The sequence below is a fragment of the Macaca fascicularis genome, chromosome 13 (assembly GCF_037993035.2).
Source record: "Macaca fascicularis isolate 582-1 chromosome 13, T2T-MFA8v1.1".
Classification (NCBI taxonomy): Eukaryota; Metazoa; Chordata; class Mammalia; order Primates; family Cercopithecidae; genus Macaca; species Macaca fascicularis.
The window spans coordinates 101,167,030-101,188,672 of NC_088387.1; the positions used below are offsets into that span (position 1 = coordinate 101,167,030).

The window sequence follows — 21,643 nt, forward strand, 5'->3', positions numbered from 1 at the left end:
GAGGTCGAGACCAGCCTGACCAACATGATGAAACCCCGTCTCTACTGAAAATACAAAAATTTGCCAGGTGTGGTGGCACGCGCCTGTAATCCCAGCTACTCAGGAGGCTGAGGCAGGAGAATCGCTTGAGCCCAGGAGGCAGAGGTTGCAGTGAGCCGAGATTATACCACGGTACTCCAGCCTGGGCAACAAAGTGAGACTCTGTCTCAAAAAAAATGGAAAAAAAGAAAAGAAATTATCCCGTTTAATCTCAGGTCGAAAGTGTAAATCCTTCAAATCTCCCAGAAGAGCAGAAGAAAACCAGCTCAACAATAATATAGAAAGTTAACTGGTGAGGTTAACTCAGAACCCCCAGGTGAATTAGGTCATCTCTGACCCCTCCCCTGAAGACCTCGTGAACTCTGAGGGTATGAAATGGAATTGAGGGTTGTGGGCTGCATTCTCCAGAGATTGAGGATGAAGGAGTTGAGAAAACAAGCTTCATCCCCTAACCCCAAAGAACAATTTACCTCACTAGTACAAAGCCGTTTGGTAGAATCTATGTTTTAGAATCAGGTAACTTGAAGAAACGATGTGAAGTCATCCAGTTATTTCATCCCCTACTTTCAAAAAACTAACAAGGGTGCACTGAATTACTTCCTTGCCTTCAGACATGTACTAGGATGAACTCTATAGCATTCTTCAGGACTTGCATTATTTCAAAAAGTCCTTTGGTAATCCTTTCCAATGTCTGACCAACACCTACCAGCCAGTTAATATCTAACCTAAACCCTTCCTGGTACTTATTGAAGCCATTTATTTTCTTTGATACCTTGGGAGGCATGGGAGAGCAGCAGGTCTCCTTTTCAGGAATCTTTCTCAATGCGTGAACTGCCCTTACTATAATGCAGTGAAACATTCAAGGGAGAATCTCAAATAACGTGAACTGTTTAATTCTCAAATAATAAAGGTAATCTGGTAAAGTTATAGTTTTGACTTTTCCACCTACTAGCTCTGTGCTCTTGGGCAAGTGATGTAGCATCTCTAAACTTCAATGTATTCTTTTGTAATGTAGCTGTAATACTCAAACCAAAGATTATTATAAATATTCAAAAGCATAATGCATGCAAAAAATGGTCAACTGTGAAACACAATACCAATACTAGGTATAGTAATAATTATCAATTTGTCATGAAGATTAAGTCAGAAGAATCATGGTGAAATAACAAGTGTTGGGAAAGTATGGAGAATCTGGAACTCTTGGGCGTTGCTAGTGGGGATGTAAAATGGGACAGCAGCTATGAAATTAATATTGCAGTTCCTCAAAAAAAGTAAACATTGCCAGTGATTCCGCTCCTGGATATACATCCAATAAGAGGTGACTCAAACAGATATTTGCATACCAGTACTCATAGCAACATTATTCACAATAGCCAACAGGTGGAAACGATCAAAATCTCCATTAATGACTAAACAGATAAGCAAAACATCATATACACATAAACACACACACACACACAAAATGGGATATTCTTCAGCCTATAAAAAGAATGAAGTTCTGACATATGTTAAAACGTGGATGAACCTTGAGGACATTATGCTAAGTGAAATAAGTCAGACACAAACGGACAAAGATCGTGTGATTCCACCTATATAAGGTACCTAGAGTAGTTGAACTCAAAGAACAGAAAGTAGAATGGTGGTTTTGCCAGGGGATGGGGAGAGCTTGTTTAATGAGTAGAGAGTTTCAGTTTGGATGAAAAGTTCTAGAGATGGGTGGTGGCTGCACAATAATTTAAATGTACTTAATGCCACTTAACTAGATATTTTACAATAGTTAAAAGGATAAATTTCATGTTATGTATATTTTGAAAAGAATTTTTAAAAGAATTTTAAAAATTCAATTTTAAAAAGAAGCAATGGTCACCACATGGTCCTTACTCGGCAGAGGACTGGGGGATACAGATACAAAAGAAAAGATATAGGAGTTACCATTTCGTTAGGGATACTGGATAAATACATAAAACAATCAAGACTGATAGACAACTACTTTGTGATTCAAGCATGCTGTAAGAGGGGAAAGGAGAGGTAGTGAGCATGCTGGATTACAGTGAAAAAAGAAGGGCTGCTTCATGGACATGCAGACCTGGGTTACACATAGGTCTTTGATGGGCACAAAACATAAAACAACAACAACAACAAAATCCTTGATTCTTTTCAGGCCTCAGAAGCATTTTTCTAGCAACTAGTACTTTGGGCTTCACCCTGGAAAACAGCCACTTTCCTCCAGTACCAACTTGAACTCCAGGGATCCTATGAAATATTGATTCATTAGCATTTTATATTGCATAACACCTTCATGCCAAGACACTGCCCAGAGAGCTAGAGAAACTCTAGCTAGACAATCTTAAATACATGTTTAAGATTGGGACCTGGGAGAAATGGCATAGAGAAAATCCAAAGGCCAAGTATTGATTGACAAATTATCTGGGGTAAGCTGAGATAAACAATAGTAAATCATTAATGTCACTAAAGACCCGCAGTTCAATCCAGAGGAGCACAATCTTTTCAGTGTGCCAAAAAAGATGCAGCTCTGCTTTGGTGATGGCAGAAAGAGGTTATGAAAGTAGATTTTTTTAGACAGGGTGACATCAGGCTGCGTAATATAATGGGAAGAGCATGGACTTTAGTGACAGACAGATGTGGATTCAAATGCCGCTGATATCACTTGCTACCTTGTGAATTTGACAATTGTTTCACTTCTCTTAGCTTCTCATATGGAGAGTAATAACACCCACATCACTGGGTTTGGGACAAGATGATGACAATTTATATAATGTCCTTCACACATAAAGGACACTTTAATAATGAGAAAAAATAGCGATAAGGTTTTCAATGGAGGCAGCTGTGATTGCTTCTATACTATAATAAAAATATTATAATAGTGCTAACATATATAGCACTAACATTATCCCCAGGACTATTGTAAATACTTTATGTTATAGACTCTTAACTTTGGAAAATTCCTGTGAGATAGAAACTGTGGTTATCCCCACTTTACATTTGAAGACATTGAAGCACAGAGAGGTTAGGATATTTGCCAAAGTTCACACAGCTAATAATTATTGTTGCTGGTGCAATGATGTAGAGCAGAGAGAAAATTTAATAGGCTCCTAAGAAATGAATTCATTAGAGGAAATTAGGACCATAGTAAAAATACATCCCTCAAAAAGGCACCAGGCCCTAATAAGTCATGGTATATAAATTATTAAAGACCAAAGAAAAAGCCAAAAACTTCCCAGTTTGCATCTAGCATAAACACAATGCAAAAACTGGACAAAATTAAGATGAAAAGGAAAACTATAAACCAATAAAACATTTTAATATACTTACAAAAATTATAAGCAAAGTCCAGCATTGCATTAAAAGGATACCATTTCATGGTCTTATTTAAATATAGTTCTCCTTCAAGGGCTCTACTAAAAACATGAAACTTTAGTTTTAATAAATGAGATGATTAGAGAAGACAAAAGAAAAGGTATCTTTAAATCCCTATGGCAGATAATAGAAAGGCTTTTTATGGTCATAATAAGTTTCTATACAGCACTAATTCCATAAAGAAAGAAAATGAAATAGAAATTGCCATGCCAAATTAATATTATACCTTATTTCATACATATGGCCATTAAATATTTAAAGATGAATGTACCAATTTTTATTACTTAAAGCTCTCATATTTTTGGTAATTTTAGAATTCAAAAGTTTTAATATTGATAAACACATAGTTAAGTATGTATGTTTTCCCAATTAGTAATGAAAAAGATCACCTATAAAGATTTGGGTTCCTTTTTGTTTACAGTAAGACTATAATTCTAAAAAAGATTTTCCTGTATAAGATTGTACCTGAAGAGTACCAAACATACTCCAGAGGAATGTGGCGTTGGCTCGGTTCCTTACTCTTTCACCTGATACGAGTTACTGAAAGTAAAATGTAGCCCTGAATACTTCCAAAATCCATGGAGAAATGGAAAGATATTCTGCTTGTAAGAGACTGACATAAGGCATGCTATTTTGGTTTCTTATTATAGAAGCCATTTGATGAAGAATTTTATGAATTAATGGACTACTTAGAAAACATTAGAACAAGATATTATTAATCAACACTTGTGGAATATAGAAAACTTTATAGCCCCAAATGCCTTCTAATTAAACAAAAAATGAACAGCCCTCAAAGAATTAGAAAGGGAACAACAAAATAAAATCAAGAAAAGCAAAAGAAAGGAATTAATAAAAATAAAATCAAAAATAAATAAGTTAGAAAATGGTAAAATTGTGAAATTAGAACTCACATACTTTGACAACACATAAGCCCTTAGAAACTGTAATCAATAAGAGCAGGTACATGGCAGGAATTTAAAAACTGATATAACCAATGACAATCTAATAAAATTGAACAAAGATTAAATCAAAAGAGAGGATATAACACAAATATTACAATCTTAATGAAAAGAATGAATAGATCAATAACACTAGAGGAAATTAGAATGATAGTAAATACATATATATACATATGTTCTTCAAAGGGCATGAGGCCCCAATAACTCATGATATATAAATTGTTAAAGACCAAAGAAAAAGCTGATAAACTTCTCAGTTTGCATCTAGCATACTCTCAGTGACAAAATTGGACAAAGATAGGATTAAAAAAGAAAACTATAAACCAATGAAACACTTGAACATACACAAAAATTATAAACAAAGTGAAGTCCAGCATTGCATTAAAAGAATACCATCTTACGGTCATATGTAAATATAGTTCTACTTTAAGGATTCTATTAATGTAATAATTGGAATTTATTACATATAAAGATTTAAGGGGAACATCTATACAATACAGTTAATAGGTGTGAAAATCTTTAATAAAATTTAACACTCATTTCTGATTAAAACAACAACAAAGCCACTGGGTAAGTTAGAAATAAAAGGAATCTTCTTAACTCAAAAAGCATATCTCGGGGCGGGCGCGGTGGCTCACGCTTGTAATCCCAGCACTTTGGGAGGCCGAGGCAGACGGATCACGAGGTCAGGAGATCAAGACTATCCTGGCTACCACGGTGAAACCCCATCTCTATTAAAAACACAAAAAATTAGCCAGGCGTGGTGGCGGGTGCCTATAGGCCCAGCTACTCGGGAGGCTGAGGCAGGAGAATGGCGTGAACCCGAGAGGCGGAGCTTGCAGTGAGCCCAGATCGCACTACTGCACTCCAGCCTGGGCAACAGAAGGAGACTCTGTCTCAAAAAAAAAAAAAAAGGCGTATCTCCCAGATTATCTAAAGGAAACTGATACTTTGCCCTGTCTTACCTTGAGAAGCTTATTTCTCACTTGAGTGTCAGTTCAAGGCAAAATATTCAGCAGGCAGCTTTCAAGTCCCCCATGCAGTCTTTCCAGTCCTTCAGAACCCTGGCATCTCCTGGCCCCATCTCTTAGAAACTTTTCATCTACATCCAGCCTTCAAAAAGGATGAAGTACAAATGAAGGCTTCTATGGGCGTGGCAAGCATGGCTGTTGACACTGCCCCAAAAAGAACTTAGTCTCCTGGCTCTACCTAACTGAAGGAGGCAGGGAGATGGACTCTAGCTGTGTGCCCACAGGGAGAACTGGAAGATTGTTCTGGTGGACACTTTGTGCTCTCCGCCACAGTCAGCTTCTTTGGCTACTATATACCTTCACATACCTTCTTCACACTCATTTTCCCCCAAAGGGAGATGACCCCAAACCCCAGGCAGTTACTGAACTCATCTCAAAAGTCAAGAACTCAGTGCTGCACATTCCAGTACGTCAAATATGGATGTGGTTCATTATGATTTGATGAACTATCAAGTAAACATGTTAAATGCTCTTCTACATCTACCCACCCAAAACAAATTAGTGGAGCAGTAGAACAACTGCAATTAAAAACTCCTATTTGGAAAAGGGAGAATGGAAAACATACGAAATCTCACCTTAAACCAAAAACTAAAGTCCTCATAAATCTATATCTGAACATGAAATATCTAAATATGAACGAGTGAACCATGAAATTTCAGATGGTAATACAGGAAACTTTTTAAATTGTGGAGTAAAAAGGCCCCATGAGCATGACACAACAACCAGAAATCTTAAAGTAAAAAATGAACAGATCTGTCCTCATTAAAATGTAAAACATCTGTATCTCTGAAGATACCTGAAATGAAATTAAAAGGCACATGTAACAAATATTTACAAAGTAAATAACAATTGCTTAGTATCCCTAATATCAATAAAAAAGGAAACAACACAAAATAAAAGTGGGGGCTTTCCCTTTCAAGATGGAACACTAATTGCACAATGATATCCTCTCCTTTCTCAGCTTCTGTCCTTCCACTCTAAGCCTTAAGTTATTTTTTAAGTGTATGAATATATAGCTTGTTTTCTAAATTCAAAGAGAGAGTTTTGGCTAATCAAAATGATGAGAAATCCCTGAAAGTCTGAAAGTACACAGGCTGAGTTTGCAGAGAGTAATTGTAGCCTGGAATTTGTACTGGAAACTTCTAGAAAGTCCCACCACAGAAGACGGGAGCATCACCAAGGGTACCCATGCTTAGAGGTGGTAGAAGGTAGGACTAGACAGGAGGTGGAAGCTAATGCAGATGATAAGAAAATGAGTTGGGGCATCCACACTGCTCATGCCATGTACGTTCCACTCTTTACCTCTCTACCAGTTCACGTCTGTCTTTGCACAGAAGCCAGCCTAAGAATGAGGGGCAGGGCCAGCAATACCCATCCTAACTTTCCCTCATTCTCACTGAAAACAGGGAGGAGCACAAACCTCAAAAGCTGTTTCTATACCTTCCCTAAGGCTGGCTGTGGGAGTGTAAGTGTAAGGAGTCTAGGAGGGAATTCAAACCACCAAGATGAGCCCACAGTCGAGAATCAACAACATTTAGCATGTAGCCTCCATAAAAATACATGTAACAGCCCAACAGAATTACAACTATGAAAAATTTAATAGATGGTAAGAAAAGGACTTTTCTTAAGAAGTTTAATTAGTGTCTTCAAATATAGTATGGCATCAAAATAACGAATGAGGAGCTATCTGTGATAAAACAAACCAAAGTCAAACCCTGGAAATTTAAAAAAATGTAATTATTAAAATAAAATTTCAGTAGATGCGAATAGAAAAATGCTATACTTGGCAGGTATTAACAGTAGGATGAGAACAGCAACATCAGTATCAGACAAAATAGAATTGAAAGCCAAAGCGTTAAAAGTATCAAAAGAGGGCATTTCACATTGTCAAATAATTTACCAGCAAGATATAATGATCATGAACCTAAAATGCCTCAATATCATTTTGAAATACCTAAAAATTTGGTAAAATCACAAAAGAAAACAAATACACATCACATCATAGTGGTCTGTTACAGTCTCCTACTATGATATACTATGAATAAAAATATAGAGTATTTAAATATAAAATTAATAAGTTTATGCTAATAGATATACATAGAACTTACACCTAACTGAGAATACACAGTTTATTTACTTACATAACATTTACCAAAAAAAAATGCCCTTATAGAAGCCACAAAGGAAATTACAGCAAAATTTTAAATATATATATACAAACCACTTATCTAACCACAGTATGTTAAAATTAGAAATTTTTTAAAAATTGAACCCAGACAGCTAGATATTTTAAGTCACTTCTAAATAATTCATTGGATAAGAAAATAACAAAATTGAAGTTTCAAATTATTTTGGAATGAATGAAAATGAAAGCACTCCTGTCCTATACAGACTCTGTGTAGTCAACTTCACCCAATATCTGCTCAATAAATGGTACTGAAGAAAGGGAAAAGATTAGTGATGATCTTAATCATAATTAAAATACTATGTTCATTATCCTCTGATGAGGAAGCCCTCGTTGTAGAAAAATTTCTTTTGGAATGACAAAAATGATTTTAAAATGCTGTTCTTAAAAAGAATAGCTACATAGAAAGCAACTATCTAGGATAACTCAGTTATTAAAGAGTCCAGGAGCATTTAGAACTTTGTGAAGCTTTGCAATGGTTAACTGTATTCCAGCATTTCAAATCTTTTTTTAAAAAAATAAATAGTAAAGTAACTAAGAGAATAATGGAGTTAAATTTAGGCATAAACTCTAAACAATGTACTATATGAAAGGTCTTTGAATAAAACAGGATGGAGAGAAGGTGATTCTAATAAAATTTTATCTCTAGGGACATACATAATCAAATTCTTCCAGTATAAGTGCTTTTCAATTATATTCTTATATCTTATTCATTTGTGTGTATTCAGAGTGTTTTATTCTAAGACTCTATCTATGGCTGAATAAATTTCTTGGTATCTACAGGCTTTACATTTTAGTGGAATATTTGTATATAAATGTTTTCATCAAATTACTAAATCAATGACAATTTATGGAACATGAAGACCTGAATTAATAAAATCATTGAAGCAGAAGGAAAGGCTTCATTGATGTTGAGTTCTTAAATATCAAGCTTTATGCATTCTGAACTTATATGAAAATACATTGCTAATGGCAAAAGTTATAAGTACCTAAAAAATAAAGATAGATTTATATCAAGGAGTTAGAGAAGATGAGGCTTAGGAGATAATTTGAAGCCTATTGGCATAGGGACTTGAAAACTTTAGTTTGAGTCGGACCTCAGAGATTATCTGATGTTCATTTAATCCCTTAACCTTACACTAAAAGGAACAATGCCTCAAGAATCTCTCTAATATCTTATGACCCCTTCCTGGATAATGAGCACAAAATAGCATTCATAATGAGGAATCTGGCCTGTAGTCAGTGGGTAACCACTGGGGGTTCTGAATTGAATTAAAAGAATGACACAGTCATAATTGTTTTTGGGGACATCTCTTATGATGAGTTAGGATCAGTCAGGCTAAGGAGATCCTTGAAGCCAGTTAGAAGTCTCTTGTGTCAGATTTGAGGAATAAAAACCAAGACAAGAAAATGTCAAGCAACTACATATCCCCCTATTAACATTCTGTAACTTTGAAAAAAATATTTATTTATTTATTTATTTTGAGACAGAGTTTTGCTATTGTTGCCCAGGCTGGAGTGCAATGGCGCAATCTTGGCTCACTGCAACCTCCACCTCCCAGGTTCAAGCAATTCTGTCTAGTTTTTTATTGTTATTATTATAATCATTATACTAAAAGAAATTTAGGATCCAACAGTGTCACATATTGAATGACAAGAGGAAAGTTGTCATTGTTGTCATTATTGAAGAATTCCACCAATGGAGAAAAATTACTTCGTAGGAAGAACACAGGTTTTGTAATCAGAGAGCATGTTCAAATACCAACTCAGCCACTTGCCAGCTAACTTCGATATTTCACCTGTCTTAGTGGAGGCTATCGTCCACGATAGCCTTCAGCACTGTGATGTGTGATGTTATCCTAAGGCTCGAGCTGGTACTACTACCTTCCTCCTTAGGAAAGCAGTAGGGAAAGGGCAAACCTGGGAGTCCTGGCTTCATCATTAGTGTATATTCCTTCAGTTGCATTATTATTTGTTTTGGGTTTTGAGACCCCTCTTTTGTGGGGCTCTGAGTATCCTCTGATATTCACCCAAAAGGCAAGTTTCAGCCAAATTTTACAGTGTATTAGGAACACATCACTCAGTTCCAAACCAATTTCAGTTTCCCTAATCTCACCTCTGAGCTCAACACTCCCAGAACAATGTGGGCAATAAAACAGGGTAAAACTAGAATCTCCTTTTCTCAAGTTATTTCCTAAAAGTTCCCCTTGATGCCTTCCCTTTCCAATTCACCACTTTCTACCTATATAAGTCCCCAGCACTCTTCTGCTTCCCCATGAATCCTCATGGGTTTGTGTGTGTATGTGTGACTTTCTGAGTATGGTTTCTTAAGAGGAGTTCCTTCAACTCCTTTCCCTCTTACGTCCATCTCAAGATTTTGGCTTAGGGAAGAAGTCATTAGGCAATACTAGTTTGACATTTTATCTTTTTAGAGATGAGGAAGGTGAAGAACAAATACACTTTAGGGGCTAGGCTAAAGTCACATATTTGATAAATGGTAGAGTTAGGATTTGACTTCAGGAATCTTCATTCTAGGGCCTTTGCATTTTAGCATGCTGCTATGGGGATATTAAATAATTTGAAATTAGAAAACTAGATCAATGAAATAGAATTGATAGTCCAGAAGATGACCAGTATATATGAGGATTTTTTATGCAATAAAAACAGCATTTCAAATCAATGTTGAAAAATTGATTTGTCAATAAATGGCATTAGTAAAAATTATTAAGGTTCAACCTTTTACTACTATTGATGCCAAAATAAACTTCAAATAATCCAAGAAATAAAGGTAAAAAAAATGAAATCATAGAAGAACTAGAAGAAAACACAGAATAAATATTTTTAGTAGAGAAGACTACATAAGATACAAAATTTTTATGTCTTCTGAACATCAATTCTACTTCTGGGACTATATCCTACCAATCAACTTACACATAACCACAAAGATAGGTATACTGGCTGTTTATTGCAGCATCTTTTAAAAATTGTTGTTGCTTTTCTTTAACAGAGAAGGACTTGATGCAACTTAAAAATGTTTTATGGGGCATAGGGGTTTGTTCAACAAATAGATACAGTAAGAGGTATATATATGCAATAATAGAAAATATAGCCATTGAAAAAGTAACATAGATGTATACCTGCTCATATTATATCAAAGACAATACTTTGTACCAAGTTCAGAAGTTGTCAGTCATTTTTAATCATTAGCTTGAAAAAGGGAGAAATGAAATCAAACCCTACCGATAAGACATACTTGTGTATTGGGGGTTAGTTATCGAGGTTGGTAAGTGTGTGGGGAGGGGATGGTTGGTGAGAGAATAAATCAGTTTAGCTTCTTTGGAGCGGAGGGCAATGTGATAATATCTGCCATCACTTACTAGTTGTGTCATGCTGAGCTTTATTTTCTTCATAGGCAAATTGGAAATACTAATACCTACTTCCTAGATTTGTTTCAATGAGGCACAGTGCCAAGCACATAGTTGGTATTTAATAAATATTAACTCCTGTCTTAGCTCAGAATGCCATAACGAAATACCATAGACTGGATGGCTTAAAAGAAAGAAGTTTGTTTCTCACAGTTATGGAGTCTGGTGAAATCCAAGATTAAGGTGCTGGTAAGGTAGGTTTCATTCTGAGTTCTCATCTTGTGGCTTGTAGGTGGCCGCCATCTCACCATGTGCTCACATGACTTCTTTGTATACATATGTGCAGGAAGAGAGAGACAACAAGCAAACTCCCTCATGTCTCTTCTCACAGGGCTCCACCCACACAACCTCATCTAATCTTAATTACCTCCCAAAAGCCCCATTTTCCAAACTCCATCACATTGGGAGTTAGGGCCTTAATATTTAATGGCAGAGGGGTTGAGGCATAAACATTGAACCTGTAACATTCCATCCCTGGACTCCCAAAATTCATGTTCTTCTCATATGCAAAATATATACTCACTCCATTCCAATAGCCCTGAAGTCTTAACTCATTTTAGCATCAGTTCTTAAGTCTGAAGTCTCATCTAAATAGTATCTAAATCAAATATGGGTAACACTATAGAGGTATAATTCATCCTGAAGCAAAAAAATTCCATTCTAGTGATGAGCCTGTGAAACCAGACACATTACATGCTTCCAAAATACAATGGTGGGGCAGGCATAGGATGGGCATTCCCATTTCAAAGGGGAGAACTACAAAAGAAGAAAGAGGTGATAGCAAGTCCGAATCTAGCAAGGTAAATTCCATTAGGTCTTAAAGTTCAAGAATTATCTGCTTTGGTTTGATATTCTGCCCTCTCTAGGCCCATTGGAGTGGCAGTGTCACCCCCAGCTCTGTGGGTGGCCCAACCCCTTCTGTTCTGTGGGGGTAGCCTTATTATCTCAGCTGAGGGTAGGGGGAAGCTCCATTCATTGAATTCTCAGAAAGGTCCCCATCCATGATCTGCTGGACACAGTACTACTCTTTGAAACTGAGGTGGAGGCAGCCTGTCCCACCGGGCTCCAACCATAGTGAGAGCGGTAGCAGCCCTAAGGATCTCTGAATCATCTTTGGGTTTCTTCTCTGTTCTTGAAAGGCAGCACATGTTCAAAGCAAAATACTCTATGGTTTCATCCTATAAAATCCAAAAAGTCTGACAGCCTTCCTCCATTCTCTACTACCTTCTCTGTCTCCTTTACTTCAAACTGGCAGTATCTCTGATGGCATAATCCAATCTCTATTCCCAGCCTCTGATGAGATGGCTGATTAAGTCCGTGAGTTGCACCCATGATCTCTTTTCCAAATGGTTCTTTAGCCACACCCTTGTTCTCTTCAGAACAAGCTTTCTTCTTCTTTTGCAATAATGATAGGTTGAGAATTTTCCAAAACGTTTTGCTTAAAAATTCATTATTCAATTCATGTTTCTACTTTTGCATTTTATTATAAGCAGTCAGAATAAACTAAGCTGCTCCTTCAAACACTTTGCTTAGCAATCTCCTCAGCTAAATATCCAGTTTCACTGCTTACAATTTTTACCTCACACAAAACACCAGAACATAGTTCAGCCAAGTACTTTGCCACTTTGTAACAAGAATTGCCTTTCTTCCAGTTTACAAAAACATGTTCCTTATTTCCATGCCAGAACCATCCTTAATGTTTATATTTCTAGCATGCAACTCAAAACTCTTCTGACCTCATTTACACTCCCACCAACAGTGTAAAAGCATTCCTATTTCTCCACATCCTCTCCAGCATGTGTTGTTGCCTGACTTTTTAATAATCACCATTCTAACTGGCGTGAGATGGTATCTCATTGTGGTTTTGATTTGCATTTCTCTAATGACCAGTGATGATTAGATTTTTTTCATGTTTATTGGCCACTTAAATGTCTTTTTTTGAGAAGTGTCTGTTCATATCCTTCACCCACTTTTTGATGTTTTTTTTTTCTTGTAAATTTGGTTAAGTTCTTTGTAGATTCTAGATATTAGCCCTTTGTCAGATGGATAGACTGCAAAAATTTTCTCCCATTCTGTAGGTTGCCTGTTCATTCTGACGATAGTTACTTTTGCTGTGCAGAAGCTCTTTAGTTTAATTAGACTTCATTTGTCAATTTTGGCTTTGGTTGCCATTGCTTTTGGTATTTTAGTCAAGAAGTCTTTGTCCATGCCTATGTCCTGAATGGTATTGCCTAGGTTTTCTTCTAGGAATTTTATGGTTTCAGGTCTTACATTTAAGTCTTTAATCCATCTTGAGTTAATTTTTGTATAAGGTGTAAGGAAGGGGTCCAGTTTCAGTTTTCTGCATATGGCTAGCCAGTTTTCCCAACACCATTTATTAAATAGTGAATCCTTTCCCCATTGCCTGTTTTTGTCAGGTTTGTTAAAGATCAGATGGTTGTAGATGTGTGGCGTTATTTCTGAGGTCTCTGTTCTGTTCCATTGGTCTATATATCTGTTTTGGTACCAGTACCATGCTGTTTTGGTTACTATAGCCTTATAGTGTAGTTTAAAGTCAGGTAGCATGATACCTCCAGCTTTGTTCTTTTTGCTTAGGCTTGTCTTGGCTATACTGGCTCTTCTTTTATTCCATATGAAATTAAAGTAGTTTTTTCTAATTCTGTGAAGAAAGTCAATGGTAGCTTGATGGGGATAGCATTGAATCTATAAATTACTTTGGGCAGTATGGCCATGAATGACAGTGTGGTGATTCCTCAAGGATCTAGAACCAGAAATACCTTTTGGCCCAGCAATTCCATTACTGGGTATATACCCAAAGGATTATAAATCATTCTACTATAAAGACACACGGACATGTATGTTTATTGCAGCACTGTTCACAATAGCAAAGACTTGGAACCAACCCAAATGCCCATCAATGATAGACTGGATAAAGAAAATTTGGCACATATACACCATGGAATACTATGCAGTCATAAAAAAGGATGAGTTCATGCCCTTTGCAGGGACATCGATGAAGCTGGAAACAATCATTCTCAGCAAACTAACACAGAAACAGAAAACCAAACACTTGTGAAGTTCTTATGCCAGGGACCCAGGCACACTAAAACATTGATACTTAACCATAAGATTGTAGAATGTTTCCCCTCCCTGACTTTACCAGCCCATCAATAGGGCTCTAATACATTCAAAACAGAAAATTACGGACCAATATCTCTCATGAACATAGAAGCAAAAATCCTTTAAAAATATTAAATCAAATTCAACAATGTATAAAAAACAATTACAAATCATGACCAAGTGGGATTTATTCCAGGTATTCAAATCTGGTTCAACATTCAAATCAATATAACCCATCACAACACTGAATATAACCTAGCACCTCAACTAGCTAAGGAAGAAAAATCATGATATCAAGTAATTCAGAAAAAGCACTTTAAAAAATCCAAAAGCAATTCTTGATAAAAACTCTCAACAAAATAAAGATGAACTTCCTCAACTTGAAAAAGAACAGCTACCAAAAGAAAGAAAAAAAATATGTTAACATCATATCGAAAAACTAAATTTTTCCCCAAAGAATTGTGTACACAGCAAGAATGTCTCTCTCTCACTATTCTTACTCAACATTGTACTGGAGGTCCTAGCTAGTGTGATTAGACAGAAATTTAAAATGCACCAATTGGGAAGAGAAAAAAACCTATCTGCATGCACAGATGGTATGATTATCGATGTAGAAGATCCCAAATAATCACCAAAAAAATTTCCTAGAACTAAAAAGTGATTATACCAAGTTTCCAGGTTACATGACTGACATACAAAAGTCGATGTTTTTTCTATATACCAATAAAATACTATTTATAATAACATTGAAAAATGAAATAAATCTAACAAAATATGTATAGGATAGCCATGCAGAAAACTACAAAATTCTGATTTTAAAAAAATCAAGGATCTAAATGAATGCAGACATAGTCCATAATTATGGATTGACAGATTTAATACTGTCAGTTTTTCATAAATTGATTTATAGATTCAATATTAACCCAATAAAAATCACAGCAAGCTACATTATGGGTACAAACAAAATGACTCTAAGGTTCATATGAAAAAGCAAAAGACCGTGAATACCGAACACAATATTAAAGAAGAATAAAGTCAAAGGACTGAAATTTCCTAACTTCAAGACTTACTATGATGCTAAAGCAATTAAAACAGTGTGGTACTCGAGAAAGAATAGACACATAAATTGCTGGAATGGCACACAGAACCTAGAAATAAACCCACACAAACAGTCAAGTCTTCTGTGACAAAGGAGCAAAGGCAATTCCATGGAGAAAGAATCATCCTTTCAACAAATGTGCAAGAACAATTGGAAGTCTACATGTAAAAATATAAAACAAGACATAAGCTGCGAGCAGTGGCTCATGTTGTAACCTCAGCAGTTTGGGAGGCTGAGGAGGGCAGATCACTTGAGGTCAGGAGTTTGAGACCAGCCTGGCCAACATGGTGAAACCCTGTCTCTACTAAAAATACAAAAATTAGCTAGGCATGGAGGTGAGTGCCTGTAATCCCAGTTACTTGGAAGGCTGAGGCAGGAGAATCTCTTGAAACCAAGAGACGGATGTTGCAGTGAGCTGAGGTCATGCCACTGCACTCCAGCCTGTGCAACAGAGAGAGACTCTATCTTAAAAATAAATAAATAAATAAAATAAAACAAGACATAGACCTTAAACTTTTTTAAAATTAACTCAATATGGATTGGACATAAATGTAAAACACAAAACTACAAAACTTCCAAAAGAAAATATAGAAGAAAATGATAGGTTGAACTTTATTAAAATTAAAATGTTCTTCTTTGCAAAAGGCACTTTTAAGAGAATGAAGAACCATTCACAGACTGGGAAAAAATATTTGCAAAATACATATCCCTAGCCCAGTCTAAAGGCATGTATCTCTACTCTAATCATGATAAAAACATCAGTTAAATCCCAACAGAAGGACACTTTACGATGTCCTACCACTACTCCTCAAAACTGTTGAGGTCATTAAAAGCAAGAAAAGTCAGAGAAACTGTCACAGCCAGAGGAAGCCTAGGGAGACATGATGACCAAATGTAATATGGTATCCTTGATGAGATCCCAAAATAAAAAAAATAAATAAAACAATAAAGCAGATTATATAAAACTTAAGACAATCTGAATAAATTATAGACTTCAGTTAATGATAATTTATCATCGTTGGTTCATTAGTTGTAACAAGTATACCACACTAATAGGGGAAACAGAGCATATATGGGAAATCTTTGTACTATCTTCTCAATTTTTCTGTAAATCTAAAATTTCTAAAAAGTAAAGTTTATTTTTTTAAAGTAAAGTTAGACCACTTTCTCACACCATGCCAAAAAAAAAAAAAAAAAATACTCAAAATGGATCATAGACCTTCAGGTAAAAGTTAAAACGATAAAGCTTTTAGAAAAAAAAAATATAAAAGTAAATCTGTGTAACCTTTGTTTCTTAGTGGTTTCCTATAAATGACAATAAAAGCGTAAGTGACAAAAGAAAAAACAACATAAATTGTTGAACTTCATCAAAATTATAAAACATTTATACTTCAAAACATACCATCACGAAAGTAAGAGGACAAACCAAAGAATGAAAGAAAATATTTGCAAATCATATATCTGGCAAAGGACTTGTAGCCATAATTAAGAATTCTTAAAACTCAAGAATGAAATGACCACCCAATTTAAAACTGGACAAAGGATGTGAATAGACATTTCTCCAAAGAAGATTTATAAGTTGCCTATAAGCACTCAGAAAGATGCTCGACATCATTAACCATCAGGAAAATACAAATTGAAACCACAATGAGATATGAATTCATATTCACTGGAATGATTGTAATCAAAAAGAAAGATAATGTAGATGTGGAGAAGCTGGAACCCCGCTTCATTGCTGATGGGAATGTAAAATGACGTAGCTGCCTTGGAAAACAGTCTGTATTATAGAACAAATTCCTCCTCTCTATTTTTATTCCCACTTCCCTATCTAGCCTGGAGTCCTGCAATGGCTCTGACTGTCCTCCTGCAGTATTATCCAATAATTTATTTAAGACCTCCCCTGATACATAGGCATGGTGGCAATAGAAATCCAGTCTATTAGCTTGTCTCTCCAAATCTGATCATGACCATTCTTCTTCCTTGTGAGGACTGACTTGTCTTGTATTCTATAGATCAGGGGTCCCCAAGCCCAGGGCCTCAGACGGGTACCACTCTCCGGTCTGTTAGGTTCCAGGCCACAAAGCAGGAGGTAAGTGGCAGGTGAGCCAGCATTATGGCCTGAACTCTGCCTCCTGCCAGATCAGCAGCAGCATTAGATTCTCATAGGAACATGAACCCTATTGTGAACTGTTCATGCTAGGGGTCTAGGTTGTGCACTCCTTATGAGAATCTAACACCTGATGATCTAAGGTGGAACAGTTTCATTTTGAAAATATCACCCCTGCATCCCCAGTCCCATCTCACTCCCAATCCCCATCCGTGGAAAAATTGTCTTCCACAAAACCAGTCCCTGGTGTCAAAAAGGTTGGGAACCACTGTTATATATGAACTAGGAGTTCATATGTGATGATAATTCTTAAAACAAGCCCTCTTATTCTTCAACTGCCTTGCACAGAAGAAGGGTGGAAGTGCTGGAAGTTCTTGCCGTTTCGATTCATTATGTTTTACTTGTCTTTGAAATTCCACAGAAAATTTATATAGAATTGCATTTCATTTTTTTGTATACGTATATGTATATATTTGTATGTATTTATATTTAGAAAGTAATTATTCATGGAAGAGAGAGGAAAAGGTCACATTCTAATTCTGTTACCTATTCATGTTTCAGGGCCCATATCTAATGCCACTTACTCTTACTGCATGAAGACTTTCCTGATCCTTCTAGCCAGGTGTCTTTTTTTGTCTTATTGAACCTCCAAACTGCTTTGCACATCTTTTTCCTTGCTTGCTTGGTTTCGTTTATTTTAGTAATTCATAAAGTTACTAACCTTATTGTAAACTCTTTTTCTGGCAGCTGATTAGATAGAATATATCTAAGCTCTCTAATACTTAGACACTTAATATAAATGATTGTATTATTATGTAATTTATAAATATAAAATATATTTATATTTATGAAATATAATTTTATAAATATTGTATAATATAAATGATTGTATTATTGTATAATTTTATCTTCATATCTTATTGCTCTAATTTCAATAGAAGCTCTTTAAGAATGAGAACTGTGTTTCGCTTTTCTGTACTGTTTGAGAATAACTTAAAAATCAGTGCTGAGTGAGTGAATGAATGAACCAACTTAAGATTAACTTTGTAGTGACAAGGGAGCCCTTGGAGGGGCTACTACAGTTCCAGTTGTTATCGTTGCCCTAAGAGCACTTTCTTGGTCCTGGACATCCTCCTCCAAGGAAGGAAGGTGGTAGAGTGGAGAGTGGTCTAGAAACGGGAAGCCTGGTGTTTGGTCTTGAATCTGCCACCAGATAGCTGCGTGATCTTGGAGGGCTCCACTCTCTCTGAGCCTCATATAGCCACAAAAGGAATGTTCCTTTCAGTTCTAACATTCTAGGATTCTTGAAACCACTGGTCCTTATTACAATAAAGAAACAAAGTACCAAAATAAACTTGGGATTGAGCAAATGACTGTTTCTGTTCTCACATCCCAGTAATAGCCAGCACCTCAATGAATGCCTACTATATGCAGACACTGTTTTAAGTATGTCACTTCTATTGACTTATTTATTCCTATAGATAAGACTTTTATTCCATTTTCATATGAAGCATATAAAACATATGTGACTTACATGCCTGTTGGCAGAGCCAATTTTAGATCCAGACACTCTGGCTCTAGAGGCTGTGCTCTTCATCTCACTGCTGATCCAGGGCATACGAGTGGCACCAGCCTTCTCTTCTGCCCCCAGAGCCCCTGGCCTTAATTTCATCGCCATACATCTCATGGAAAGATGAAACCCTTGTTTCAGTATGAAGTGATAATTCCAAAAGATGTTGTGAGAGAACACAATCCCCCGGAGAGCAAAGAGATATTTGCTGATGACTTCACTTGGGGCAAGGACCTTCGTTTTATTTGACATTACGGGTGCTGAATTGGGAAACCAAAGTGTGGAAAGGCTTCTGACCTGACTTTTGGAAAGAACGTGGCTCTTTTCTCAAAGCCTCATCAAACACGAGGTGGAAAGGTGAGCCCTGTCATTGCGACATCACCTGTTTTCCTCCTGCCCAGAAGGTCCTGCTTCATTTGACATTAGGGAAGTCTTCCTCTATTTGGCAGTTCTTCCTCAGGAACTGTAAATCCAGGAGCCACGAGGGCACTGCTTCCCTGTTCTCTACCACAGCTCACAAGGATATCAGCTAGGAAAAGCCTACTGCGATAGTTAGGCAGGCCTTTTAAACCTAGGTCAGGAAGAATAAGTAAACAAGGGAGCTTCCACCGTAGGAAACATGTACTTTGAGTCCAGCAAAGTAACCAGTAAGATAAAGATGACTAACAAAGATTGTGATCCGCATTCAGAGCTGCTGGCCTCCCTGCTTTTTCAGCCAGATGTTTCCCTCTCATTTTTTTTCTTCTCTCCTTACCTTCCCTTTGCTCCCTTCAGTTTCTCTCTCCACCTGACTTCTTCCCCAAGTACCCACAGGACTATGTTATTGCTATCTTTTCTCTTCCTAGGTCACCAGGGAAAAGAGCCTCATATAAATGCATATAAACCATTCTGAATACCTACATATGTATAGCAGGCATTCGCACTTTGATTATTTATCCATATACTCCTTATTCTTTAGACGATTACTCAGTGCCTGTTCAGTACCAAGTCTTAGCTGTCCACCCCCTATCTCCCCAGACATAAGGTATCTACCTTAGGACAGACGTATTTTGGTATTTCCCCAGGGATGTTGGTTTTGGCTAGAAAAGGCCCAAGGTAACATAAATTAGAGCATATGCTTGACAGGTTACCATTGATTATGGATTTAGAGTCTGTTAGAAACCAGGCTTACGAATTACAGCCTTAGGGAAGCCAGCTGTTTGGGAAAACTAGCAAAAACAAAAACTCCCCTGTTGGGGGCTTTTATTGGCCTTTCTGCAATTCTCTCTTTGAGCTATGGGAAAAACTCAATCACAGGCAGGAACCAAAGAGTGTTTAGCTCTCAGTAGCTCCTCTATGTTCATTGACGAATTCCCTATAAGCTTGGGAAATGTTTCCAGTGCCAAGCCCTTAATGAATAGCACACAGAGTATGAAGAAAGTATGATTATTAAGAATTACATAAGGTTTTCATCATTCTAAGCAAACTATCACAAGGACAGAAAACCAAGTACTGCATGTTCTCATTCATAGGTGGGAGTTGAACAATGAGAACACACGGATACAGGGCAGGGAACATCACACACCAGGGCCTGTCGGCGGGTTGGGGGCTGGGAGAGGGATAGCACTGGGAGAAATACCTAATGTAAATGACGAGTTCATGGGTGCAGAAAACCAACACGGCACATGTATACCTATGTAACAAACCTGCATGTTTTGCACATGTACCCTAGAACTTAAAGTATAATAAAAAAAAGAAAAGAAAAGAAAAAAAGAGAATTATATAAGGTTTTGGAACAAAGATGTCCCAGAACATGCCAAACCAAGACATGGCTTTTGACCAAGAGTGTTATTCCATTCCATTTATCATATATTCATTAAGTGCCTCCTGGGTACCTAGCATGGCTAAGGTACATTCCTAGCTTTTGTGGTACTTCCAACCAAGGTGGGGAGCCTAGACAGAGAAAAATCAGATGATAGATTGCAGCATGATAAGATGGAAATAGCCCTCAATTTGGAACGCTAAGACTGGTTATGGCGCTGAGTTTTGCCACTTGTTATCTGTGAAACCTAATATAAAATCCAGTTCAGAACTGTCATAAGGTCTCTTTGAATATTATGTAAATTAATAAATACGAAAAAAACATTTTTATGGATTTTAGAGAAGAATGCAAGGCAGGGTAGAATTCCTTGTAAATCCAATCCCATGGGATAAGTCAGTGTTTTGCCAACAAGTCGCCACCTATTCATGGTTCATGAAATCCATGCAATGGGCAGTGAACAGCGTTTCTTATCGTTTTTTTTTAATATAAAATGGAACAGAATAGAAAATAGAGTGCAGCATATATAATATGGGTAAGTTTTGTTTTAGGTAAGTTTTGTCTCTATTACACATATTTTGTATACTCTATTGTAATGGGGAAAAGATTTATTACAATGCATCACTTTCAAAAAGTTAGAAAAATGCAGAGGAGACTGCATGCCCTTCTATTCCAATGTTCCTAAAACTATTTTGATTCAGCCGTGCTACCTGCCTAATGCTTTAATAGTTCAATCCAGTATCAAAACGTATCTCCATTGATCCATTTTCTCAGCCCCAAGGGGTAGTACCCATTGACATCTTGCTCTCAAAGACCTAGCTACAGAAGAAGGATGGTCAGAAACAATGAGAGAATACTAAGAATATTTAAATGTCACAACAGGTAACAATTAATTACCCATCAGTAACAAAGACATCACAAAGAGCTGGGAT

The 21,643-nt window shown here is 36.6% G+C and overlaps 1 protein-coding gene across 4 annotated transcripts in view; it reads right to left on the reverse strand.

Moving 5' to 3' along the window:
• TDRD15 (tudor domain containing 15) overlaps positions 1-19,083 on the reverse strand; it is a 65,812-nt gene extending 46,729 nt beyond the window's left edge. For all 4 annotated transcript variants that reach the window (XM_065527348.2, XM_015433956.4, XM_015433958.4 and 1 more), the window contains exon 1: positions 18,878-19,083. The gene's annotated coding sequence lies outside the window, so the exon portion shown is untranslated. The remainder of the gene's footprint in view (positions 1-18,877) is intronic.
• Between the last annotated feature and the right edge of the window lie 2,560 nt (positions 19,084-21,643).